At 40.2% G+C, this 12083-nt stretch overlaps 1 long non-coding RNA gene across 1 annotated transcript; it reads left to right on the plus strand.

Moving 5' to 3' along the window:
- The first annotated feature begins 569 nt into the window (after positions 1-569).
- LOC138822556 (uncharacterized) lies at positions 570-11839 on the plus strand. Its single transcript, XR_011370550.1, has 3 exons — positions 570-691; positions 2005-2136; positions 11110-11839. It is a non-coding gene; the product is annotated as an uncharacterized lncRNA (long non-coding RNA).
- The last annotated feature ends 244 nt before the right edge of the window (positions 11840-12083 follow it).

The following is a 12083-nucleotide window of genomic DNA, read 5'->3' on the forward strand; positions in this document are numbered from 1 at the left end:
CCTAATCACTATCCTTTAGACTCTTCCACTCAAGGCTGCCACTCTACCACTAGAGCCATACCTTAATTTTTTATTTTTTTTTAGCTGATTAATTGGAATTAAGAGTCTAACAGACTTTCTTCTCTGGGTGACTTTGAATTGTGATCCTCAGATCTTAGCCTCCTGACTAATTAGGATTACATATAGGCATGAGCCACTGGAACCTGGTGAGTATCGTCAATTTGAGATGATTAACATCATTATTTTCTCCTAATAGTCATAAGTATTTATCCTAAGATGTAAATATATATATATGTATATAAATTGACATATATATGTATACACACACACACACACACACACACACACACACACACACACACACACACACACACACACACATTAATTGTAAGGTCTGCCAGAGCCATGCAGGCCCTGTGTAGACACCTCCCTACCTCTTGACTAAGTTCCCACTCAGTTATCTGTGTTACCTAGGTAACTGGCACACCTAGAAACAGTCACCTCCCCCTCCTGCTAGGTCACATCCTGGGCTGAGGGTCCCAGGCCCTGAGGTTACATCCAGATCCAGTGTGGCCACATCTTTCTCTGACCTGGCCACACCTATTCCTGTCCAGGGCCTAGATAACTCCTGGTGTGTTGCCCCTTTCAGACATATACCTCTCCTCCTGTGTACAGCTGGGGCAGCAGCTTGGTAAATAAACTTCTTTTCCTGACTGAATACTGAGTGGTGTTCTCTTCATCTGCTACCTAATCAAACCTACCTATTTAATATACCTTACATTAATGTATGTGTAAATGAATGTATATGTGTATGTATAGATGTAAATTACTATACTGTGTATGTACATACACATATAGATTGGAAAGATTGGGTTACAGCTTTAAAATGTGAAGATTGAATTATATCTTTAAATTTATAAGAATGTCATCAAATGTTAAAGCAAAGTTGTATTCTAAATGATAGAGTGCGTATCACTGGAGTTACTTTTCCTGAGAGTAAAATCAAATGCTGACTAGTGAGAGCCCTTATGCATTCATGAAACTTATGTATTGTCGTATATTCTCTATTCTTTCACCAGGCTCCTGCACATCTATTGGTTGGTGGGTCCTATTAGTACCAGAGAGCATGCAAACAAAGTGTGTTACATATTTTTTTAAATCTGTTTCAGCAAACAATCTTGATGATCTCATTTGTGTCAAGTGCCATTTCAGAGACTTGCTGGGATGGGCAGAGAACTTATGCAAAAACTTAGCAGCCTCTGAAGTCTTCCTAGAAGGAAAGGTTGGCAGGAGTGATAAACTGCTATAACACCTCTCGCTCTGTATCAATTCTGTGTTTTAAGTGGCCTTGGGGATTGAGAGCCACCTAATAGTCCATGTTTAATGCAAAGAACAAGGGTTTGAGGGCTGCCTCTCAACTCTACCATGTAATAGCTGCAATTGTGGAACAATGAACTATTTTAAAACCAGTTTTCTTATCTGTAAAGTTATCTGAGAAATGTATAACTTTATAGAGGATATGTATATGTGTGTGTGCATATAGATAGATAGATAGATAGATAGATAGATAGATAGATAGATAGATAGATAGATAGACAGATAGATAGAGATATATATTTAGTATAGTCTAATTTAGCACAGCTCCTTAAGTCAGACTACCTAGATTCAAATTCTGGCTCACCCATTCACTTGCTGTGTGATTAGGGTTAGCTGCTAACTGCCTTTAAGCTTCAGTTTCCTCAATATAAATAATATTCATAAAATGATCCTTACCTTACTGGTAGTTTTGATGCACCAGTGAGATTACCTTCAGAAAGAATCCAGCTTAGTTCTTATCTGAGTGTTCAAGTGAATGCAAGCTGTTATTATGGAAAACACGGTGGAAGTTATTTCCTGTTCTCTTAACTGGGTTGCAGCGTAACTGCACACTGTGGTGCTGGGGGTGCCCAGAGGCATACTCTCTACAAAGAATTTCTTTCTTTTTTTTTCTCTTTCTCCTCACAGAGTGTTCTGGCACACATTAGTGAAATGCCTTGGGGGAGAGGAACCTAGAAAGCCTGTTAGTGAACTATTTTCTTCACAACCAAATCCATGTGCTTTTTAGAAAAACCAGGTCCTGGAAAGAAGCCAGTTTGGGTAAGTGCCTACGACTGTAAAGAGACATGGAATGTTCTCTCCAAATTAAAGACAGATTGTTATCATCATTAATATCTTCAATGGCAGTATTTTTCAATATGGGTTATCAATTGAAATTGAACTTTATTCAAGGGACAACTGCATACATGTTTCAAATAATATCACTTTGGCAGTGTCCTAATCCATTTTCTATTGTATTAATCAAAGTAAACTTTTAAAAAAGTTCACCAGAAAAACATAGGCTTTCCTTTAAAAAGAAAAATGTTTTGCAAACCAGGCTGTCACACCTCATGTAACTGTAACCCCCTCTGAACAGTATTTTTACAATAAAAAACGTATTAAAACAAAACCAGGCTGTCACAATCTTCAGTAAAAAATGAAAATGCACTCCAAAAGATCAAAGACAGGGTTTATATTGAGGGATTTCCTAACAAATTACCACTGTGCTCTGACTATATAAATGAGAGATACAGTCATGCCTGTTCATGATTGGTTGATACTTAGATGTGTCTGTAGTTCATTGTTTATTACTTGGGTCCAAGTAGTAAGATAAAACCTTCCTGAGGCTCTTTATCTTGGCAGTTTTTAAGAAAGAACGCTCAAAGGACACAGGTTTATTTTATAGCTCCTTCAAAGATATAGAATCTCTGCATGACTCCCCCTCATCAAATGGATACCACACTCTACTCTGAAGTTAGCTCTAATTTAGCCATCTGAGAGTCTTATTGGAGTTTCAGCTTTTCTTAAAGTTCAACTGCCAGCCAGGGATAGTGTTTCACACCTCTAATCCTAGCTACTCAGCAGGTTGAGATATGAGGATTGCAGTTCAAAGCCAGCCCAGGCAGGAAATTCTGTGAGAATCTTATATCCAACTTACCACCAGAAAACCAGAAGTAGGGCTGTGGCTCAAAGTGGTAGAGCACTAGCCTTGAGCAAAAGAACTCTGGAAGAGCAGCCAGGTCCTAAGTTCAAGCCCCACACAAAAAAAGACAGTTCCATTTCCATAAGAAAATAGTTGAGGCTGGGTAATTTGTAAAGATAAAATGTTTATTTTCAATCATGAAGATGACAAGTCCAGGACTGAGCTAAATTTGGTGATAGCCTCATACAACTTCAACTCATGGCAGAATGAGGGAAGGAAGCAGTCTCGAGGAAGCCAGAAAAAAGGGCTGAACTGACAATAATCAGCTCATTGTCACGGGATAGACTTTCAGCAGTCATGAGGGCTCTGGCTCTTTGACCCAAACACCTCTGCCAAGCTCCTCATCCCAACTCTGTCACAATGAGCAGTGAGTTTCACAATACAAATTTTGGGTGGACACACTCACACCCTACTAGATAGTAATTCAGTTTCTAACAGTGGAATGATGTTTGGAGTTCAGGTGATGATTAAGATAAAAATTTTGGTTGTGAGGCCTTGCCCCAGCCTTGCCTTACGCTATGAAGGCCCCCAGACCTACCTCCCTTGCCTGAAGTCCTGGGCTCTTAGAGGATTCCTTGACATTTTATTTTATTTTATTTATTTATTTATTTATTTTTTGGGTCCGGTCGTGGGGCCTGAACTCTGGGCCTGGGCGTTGTCCCTCAGCTCTTCAGCTCAAGGCTAGCGCTCTACCACTTGAGCCGTAGCACCACTTCTGGCTTTTTTTCTTTTTGCTTATGTGGTGCTGAGGAATCAAACCCAGGGCCTCATGCATGCAAGGCAAGTGCTCTACCACTGAGCCACCTTCCAAGCCCCCTTGACTTTTTACTTTATCCAGTCCTGCTGACCTTTCTGTGGGAGTTCATGATGTTTGGCGAATGCATCAAGATTGGATGTCACTTTTACTTGGTGTATACAAGGGCATTCTAGGTCATGCTGATGTTCACTGTTAGAAAAAGACAAACAGATTTATGGGTTTTCAATTTTCGCACAACATTCACTTTTCCTTTTTGTATAAGAACTTTTTCATGCCACTAAATGAATATGCTTATAAGAGTGGCTGTGTGTGGTTACTAGGGGCTAAAGGTGGGGGTGGGAGACAGAAAGTCTTTTCCTTTCTTTCACTTTCTTTCTCCACTCCATTCGTTTTCTTGGGCATCATTGCCTTTGCCTCTTTTTCTCCTTCAAACACAGGCATGGTGTTATAATAGTCATACTTTACATTTGTGTAGCATCCTTTTCTTTACATTTTATTCTTGAAACAACCATATGAGATAGAGGGTGTTTAAGGTAAATATTATTATTATCATTGTAGAGATTTTAAAAATGAGATAGATGCTGGGCACTGGTGACACACTTGTAATCCTAGCTACTCAGGAGGCTACCTGAGGATGGTGACTCAAAGCCAGCCTGAGCAGTGAAGTCCATGAGACTCTTTTTTTTTTTTTTTTGTCGGTCATGGGGCTTGAACTCTGGGCCTGAGTGCTGGCCCTCAGCTCTTCAGCTCAAGGCTAGCATTCTACCACTTGAGCTACAGCACCACTTCCAGTTTTCCTGTGATTTATTGGAGATAAGAGTTTCACAGACTTTCGTGCCTGGGCTGGCTTTCAACTGAGATCCTCAGATCTCAGCCTCCTGAGTAGCTAAGATTACAGGCATGAGCCACTGGCACCGGGCTTCCGTGAGACTCTTATCTCCAACTAACTACCAGAAAACCAGAAGTGGTACTGTGGCTCAACTGGTAGAGTGCTTGAGTGTTTGCCTTGAGCAGAAGAGCTCAAGGACAGTGCCCAGGCCCAGAGTTCAAGCCCCATGACTGACAGAAAAAAGAGAGAGAGAGGGAGAGATGGAATAAATTTAAATGATACCTAGCTAGTATAAGAAGAGCTAGTCATGCCATGTGACTTGGGCCTATGTGCTAGTTAGATAGTGCTAGGCAGGATTCCAGGGATCATGGAGACTATGGAGAGAATAGGGAATAGCTTCACCAGCTGTGCAGCCCTAGTGACTGAGAAGTAGTAGTTGTAGTGCTTTGTACAATTCTTCACTAAGTTTTCCTGGAAATAGTCCTATGTGTTACCATCCTGGCTAAGCTTTCCAGAATGGAGATAGGTGAAGGAGACATTACACTGAAGGAAGCCAAGAGATACATATGTTCTTTAGATCCTAGATACTAAGCCACTGGACTCTCTGTAAAGTAGAAACTGAAAACAAAATACAGCCACGTGTGGTACAGATAGCTGGATAGATATAATCCTGGGGGTATTGGTGCACGGTGGAGCAAGCTGATCACCTCATGGGAGCTGGGAAGACAAAGAGAGAGGGAGGAAAAGACTGATTCTGATATCAGCCCTCCACTACCAATGACCTAAAACCTACCATTAGGCTCTGCTTCCCAACAGTGTAACATGAGGATCAGACCTTTAACACATAAACCTTTTCAACTGTTGGTGGTGGTGGTTGTGGAGCCTAAACTCTGGGCCTGGGTACTATCCCTGAGCTCTTCAGCTCAAGGCTAGTAATCTACCACTTGAGCCACAACACCACTTTTGGCTTTTTTCTGCTTATGTGGTGCCACCAAGCCACCTTCCCAGCCCCAACACATAAACCTTTTAAGAAATTCCAGATTCAGATTATAACACTGAATTATTACCCAGGTAATTGTAGCTAAGCATATTGGATTTGGGTAACTTAATTTTTTTTTTTTTTTGCCAGTCCTGGGCACTGACCCTGAGTATTTTTTGCTCAAGGCTAGCACTCTACCACTTGAGCCACAGCTCCACCTCCAGCTTTTTCTGTGTATGTGGTACTGAGGAATTAAACCCAGGGCTTCATGCATGCTAGACAAGCATTTTACCTCTAAGCCACATTCCCAGCCCTGGGTAACTTAATTTTAAAGTATGTTTCCACAATGTTGCCAGAATCAATGGACAGCCCATAGACTTGGATAAAATCTTCACCAGATATATTAATAAATATATTAAGAATATACAAAGAGCTCAAAAAACAAAACAGCAACTGAATAAACAATCCAATTAATAAATGGACAAATGACTCTCATAGTGCTCAGAAGTACAATGGCTAATAAAAACATGACTAGGCAATACTCTTAATCATACAGACTTGCAAACTGAAACTACACTGATCTTCCATCTTACACCAGTCGGAATGACAATCATTATGAAAACAAACAGTAAATGTTGGCAAGAATGTAGAGGAAAAGTTAACTTTGTTTTCTGTCCATAGAAATGTAATATAGTACAACCACTCCATATCAGTATGGAGGTTCAATAAAAGTACTAAGAATAGACCTATCTTATGACTGACTCTTGGGTATATATCTAAAGAAGTGTAAATCAAAATACAAGAGTAATTCTTGAATACCGATGTTTGTTACAGCTTTGTTTACAATAGCTAAACTAGATTCAGTTGAGATATTCAACAGCTAATACATGGGTAAAGATAATTACATATATCCATGTATATATGTATATATGTATGTATACACAGACACAGAAATATTATTCAGCCAAAAAATTGAATTAAATTAGGAAAACTGGTGGAACCAGAAAGAGTTGGGTTAAATGAGATAAGCCAAGCTCAAATGGGCAAACATTATACATTTTATCACATTTGTGGAATCTAGACTTAAAATGCTGAGGATGATAATAATGGCACATGAATATAAAAGGTGGATTATTGGAGGATCACTGGCATGGGGAAAGGAGAGGGCACTGGGGGATAAGGAGGATACACACACACACACACACACACACACACACACACATACATACACACACATAATGAAATCCAACAGACACTTAAAAGGGGGTGAGAGGAAGAACTAAGAAAACATAATAGAAGAGTAAAATCTGCAAAGTACATTATATGCAACTATGGATTCATAATATAAACCCCCCTTGTACTATATATTCTAATAAAAATAGAAAGGAAGAGTAGAATGCTGGTTGCTCACACCTGTAATCCTAACTACTCAGAAGGCTGAGATATGAAGATTGCAGTTTGAAGCCAGCCCAGGCAGGAAAGTCCTTGAGACTCCAATTAACCACTAGAAAATGCCCGAAGTAAAGGTGTGGTTCAGGTGGTAGAGTGCTGGCCTTGAACCAAAAGGCTCAGGGACAGCATCCAGACTCAGAGCTTAACTTCTGTTAAGCTCACTTTCTTTAAAGTGATTTAGTTATGTTAAGAAGAAAAAGACTAGCAGTCAACTTAATTTTTTGATTTATACCTCCCATGTCATAATTTAAGAACTCATTAGCTCAAGTCTTTATTTTATCTTTCTTAAATTTGTATTTGAGAAGATTAAAATTAAACTTTCAATGTGCACCAGAACCAGTTCCATTTATAACCACCTTTGGTCCTCAGCTCCAGCGAGACCTGAGCTCCTCCCAGTCCTAGAGTTGCCACTACACAGCTGGCCACTCCTCTCTGCCCAGACCCATCCACCTGAGCATGCACCTACCTTACTTCCTGCATCCAGGCCCTCCTGCTATCTGGATAGGGATAGATGCCATGTGCTTTTTCTTCAGGGAAATATGGCTCCTCTAATAAACCTTATAATAATCTCTCTCCTGTGTCTGCTTGCCTCCAGGTGGTCCTCTGGGATAGATGTGCACCAGAACCAGTTCAGTTTTTATTCCTTATTGTTATCTGCAATTACCCAGAGAGGAAAGGTTTTATTTAAAAAAATTTTTTTCCAGGATATAATGGTGACAATTTACATTCTTTTTTGTTTTTAAAGATTCCCCAGTTTTACAAGCAGTTAATTCGGGAATAGGTTTCTGGGGCACCCTCTGGTGGCTGAAAAGAGCCCAAGTATCCAGATGAGCACTAGCTCATAGCTTACTATAGTGACAGAAGCCCAGTGATCTCTGGGGCTTTTTCCAAACAGTCATCACTAAATTTTCCATACAACATTGACAATGTATTCAGAGCAGGAAAGCAGGAAAGGGGTGGAAGGAATTTGGAATCATATGACCTGGTTTTGAGTCAGAGCTCTGTCATTTGCTAGCTGTGTTAACATGGGTCTGGTGGGTCTGGTTTTTCACAGTGCTGAGGCTAAGTGCTCTGGAATGACTCACTAGAGATAAGAAGCAATGTCAAAACTACTAGGAGTGTGTGGTTCCATTTATTTAATATGTCCAGGAAAGGGAAATTCTATATATAGAGAAAGTAGATTAATGGTTTTCTGGGGTTGGGAGAGGGAATAGAGATGAGGGATCATATTTGGGTGATAAAAGTATTCTCAAAATGGATTGTAGTGATTGATAGATAGCTCAGCAGTATTCTAAAAATCATTGCATTGTACATTGAAAATGGGTGAAACTTATGGCATGTGAATAAGATAAAAAATTACTTTTTAAATAGTGGAGGGAAAAACAGAGTGGATAATCCTAGAGACATGTAAACACAGATCTAGGACTTCTCTGCTTTGAGGTTGAGCAACAGGGACTGTTGGTTAGGGAAGCCAAAAGACACTGAGATTGTTCTTTTCTATATCAGTAATGACAGAGCTGAAGGCTTCTTTGTGTTATATTACTTATTTAAATGATCTAGAAACCTGCAGCCAGTTCATCAAATATTGGATATATAGGGAACTGAGTTGATTATAGATACTGGCTTGCACACATTTTGTTTTTTATTTTTGTTCTTTGGTTCTGTGCTTTGGCAATTATAACATTGCTTCAGTTATTTAAGATGTAGCTTCTGGTTGGTAAGGACAGTCTTCTGTGAATGTGCCAGGCAGGCAGATTTGTGCAACGAGGGACCTCAGAGCAGAGCCACATGTTTGTTCTGCTGACAAGTGCGATTCCTGCTAGACTGTGTGTGAAGAGGTGCAGGTGGCATTAGAATTTTGTTTTTATCAATACAGATTTAAGGAATACTTGCTAAAAGCCTTTTCCTGAGTATTCATATCTATTCATGAAGATATAGGGTCATAAAATCAGTTTTTTTAATTTACTAAATTATGAGGCACTGTGCTGAGTAATGATACTAAAATATTTAAGCACAGTTATATTTGCTGAATAAAATATCATGACACATTCCCTGCAAAAGGAAATGGATATTTAACAAGAACTTTTCTAATGTGAGATAACCCTATGCAGCAGACATAAAGCCTTAGTTATTGCAGTTTTCCATTGCAAAATGTATGCAAAAATGCTAACACACATACACACAATACCACACTGCCAGGGCTTTATGGGAAAAGAAAAATCTAGGTGTTTCTCTCTAATTAAGAGATATATTCTCTTAGCATTTCACTATTTGAAAGCGAATTTAAGCTCTGAGAAAAATTGTTATTCATCTATGGAGTGATCCTTGGGATGCCTCAGGCTACCGCAGATCTCAAATGTAATCATTTAAATGGCAGCACTTTCTCGGTCTCTTTTACTGCTATGATACAGAGAGCTCTATTGTCTATTCTCCTGCTGCCAGAGCTGGCAGATCCCACAAGCAATCACAGAGTGCAATTCTCCTTCCTGGGAATAGAAGTGCTGGGAGAAGACACTCCACTCTGGTGGTTCAGCTCCCACAGCACCAGCCTGCTGCGAGGAGGAGGAACTCCGGGCCTGCACAAATCCCAGTGAGATCGTGGTCCTCACCAGCATGCAATCCTGCTGATCCTCTATATTGGCTAGGCCAGGCATCACTGGAGATTTCATTAATTCAGCCAGACGGCTCTATGTGTGCTGAAAACCCACACTTGAGAGGTTTCTCTTGGATAGTATATATGAATGATCAGAGGACACTGAGTTTGGGTCAAATGGGAAGATTTACAGGGAATGAAGTTTTTCATGTGTGTGTGGGGGGGGGGGGATTGAGAACTAATTGTAAGGACATGGTAAGGGATCTTTGCTGACTTTTTTCAAACATGAGAAAACTCTGGTTAGATTTTTACCTCTCAGGATACAACAATAAAAATGAAGAAGTTCAGATGGATCAGCTACATGTAAGAAACAAAAGGTGATTGTGTACAGATTGGAGGCATGTTTAGGAGAACCAACAGCACTTTGTAACTGGTATGATGTAGAAAGCTGAATGAAAAGTTGGGCTGGCAACTAGATTCAATTGGGCTTCAGTAGTGTGGGGCTCATGAGCTTCCTTGAATGTGGAGACTGGTGGAGGTTGTCTAAATCAGCCACCTGCCCACTCCTTGGTTGCCAAACCCTCAAATGAGGCAGTCCCTAAAGTTGTTACTACAAAATTGCTACATTTTGCCTGTATATAATCAATTTTTTTAAATTTAAGGACAATATATTTTTATTTAAGGAATCTCATATGTTGTAATTCATTGTTTGATTATCAAAGTCACCTTAGTTCCCTCAAAGCTGAAATTCAAGATTAATCTTCAAGATAGCTCTTTCTCCTCTCTCTCCCTCTCTCCCTCTCTCTCTCCCTCTCTTCCTCTCTCTTTCTCTTCCCTCTCCCCTCTCTCCCCCCCTCTCCAGTTGTAGGGCTTGATCTCAAGACCTGGGTGCTGTCTCTGAGCTCTTTTACTCAAGGCTAAAACTTTACCACTTTGAGCTATAGCCCCACTTCCAGATTTTGAGTGGTTTTGCAGCTAAGAATCTCATGGGAACTCTTCTGCCCAGGCTAGCTTTGAACTGCAATTCTCAGATCTCAGCCTACTGAGAAGCTAGGATTATAGGCATGAACCACAAGTAGTACCTGGATGATGGCTCTCTTTTTAATTTTTCTAAGTGATGCTTATTCAAGAGGGCCTATTCTACAATTCCTTTGGTCTCCTTTCATCTCTACTTGAATTATGGACATATCAATGACTTCAGAGATCCCTGTCTACATTCTTTAGGATCTAAGATCTTAAATCAATTTCCTTTCAGGTCACTTTTAGGGTAGCTGAGTAGGCTTGGCTCTCAACTGCTGACACCTTTTCTGAAGCTGTGACACTGAGGAATAGTACAGATCTGTCGTGTATGCCAGTAAATAATGATGATGATGATGATGATGATTAATAATAATAGGTGTTATATACATTTTGTTAACTGTCTTGTGTCTCCTTCTTACAGATGTAAGAACAGTCCTGGGAGTAAAGTAGAACTGCAGTTTTTAATGAGGCATTTCTAGCAATATATGGCTACAGGAGATGCCCCATCGGGATTGCACTCAACCATGAATATACTCAGTACTTGGAAACAGCCTCTTCAGCCTGACACAGGGTCGGAGCTGTCTCCAGATCGGGTGGGTATAAGGTCTTCAGAAGGGTTTTGTTTTTAGGACTTCAGGAATATGCTCTAATGTGGGACCAGAAATGCTGGAGGTTCTTTTGTGGTGTGCATTCGAGCTCCTCACGTGGCAGAAGCAGCGCGGCTGACGTTATAAAGGTGTATTACTGGATCAGCCTTGGCGTTCTGTAATCCTCACAGCATGGACCCGAAATTCTGTTTCCTAGACCATTGCAACCTTACAAAAGTCAAGCTTTTCATTTCCATCTTTCTCTAATGAAAAAAATCCCTAACCTCAAGTCTGTGTGGACTGGAAACTACTGGAAGAAAACAATACAAAGGTAGAAACAAGAAGTGCCTTGCTTCTGGTTTACCCCAGCCCAGATGCAGTGATCTGAGCTCAAGGCAGCTTTTAAACTAGCACATTTCTGAGCAATAACAGTCTTTCCCCATAACCTCTGGTGACTACAGAAACCATTGATGAGAGGCTATCAATCTTTTGATTAAATAAAAAACTCTGAGACATCTCACCTACTCATGTATCTTCTTCTCAAATCTGCCTCTGGCTGTGTTTTATTTGTTGGTGGATGGAAAGCAATTCTTTGCCATGCTTCAACTTGTCTGGTGACAGCTCTTACCTTATATACTGTCTTTTCAACTTATTTGTGCATAAAATAACTTTGGAAGCCAGAGCCTGCCCCTCTGGGGCAGAAGGCAGATTTGTTTCGGAGCAAGAATAATAAGGATAGTATCTCCTTCCAGGAAAAAGGTTGGACAGGTTTGTTAGCCACCCACTTCTAATACTGGAGGCATCCTAG

Source organism: Dipodomys merriami, unplaced genomic scaffold (assembly GCF_024711535.1).
Source record: "Dipodomys merriami isolate MVZ:Mamm:240054 unplaced genomic scaffold, mDipMer1.0.p SCAF_112, whole genome shotgun sequence".
Lineage (NCBI taxonomy): Eukaryota > Metazoa > Chordata > Mammalia > Rodentia > Heteromyidae > Dipodomys > Dipodomys merriami.